This window comes from Eurytemora carolleeae, unplaced genomic scaffold (genome assembly GCF_000591075.1).
Source record: "Eurytemora carolleeae unplaced genomic scaffold, Eaff_2.0 scaffold54, whole genome shotgun sequence".
Classification (NCBI taxonomy): Eukaryota; Metazoa; Arthropoda; class Copepoda; order Calanoida; family Temoridae; genus Eurytemora; species Eurytemora carolleeae.
In genome coordinates this window covers 571,324-571,698 of record NW_019396185.1, presented here as the reverse complement: position 1 = coordinate 571,698, position 375 = coordinate 571,324, and positions in this window count along the sequence as shown.

Below are 375 nucleotides of genomic sequence, written 5' to 3'. Positions count from 1 at the left end.
AAATGGAAGCAATGCATTTCTTCCTATTGATATTAGTTATCGGGGGCATTGGAATATGCGAGTCCAGGTCATTTTACGTTTTTTTTCTCGGAAAGTTTTAAAGAGATTGTTATCTAAAATTTTTACCATCCCGTCATTCAATATTAATTCTTTATAATAGGGTAATTTTCGTTTAAATAAGTATGGCGGCTGTCCGATCGAAAATCTTTTGTTAGGATTGCACCCCAATAAATTAGGGAATTAGTGATAATGATAGGTTCGGTGGAATTTTTGATATATTCCTAGAGTACGATTTTTGCCCCCCCCCCTTCCTATCAATTTTGTACATGGATCTTATATGTTAGATATGGATATAATCCTAACATTTGTATCCTG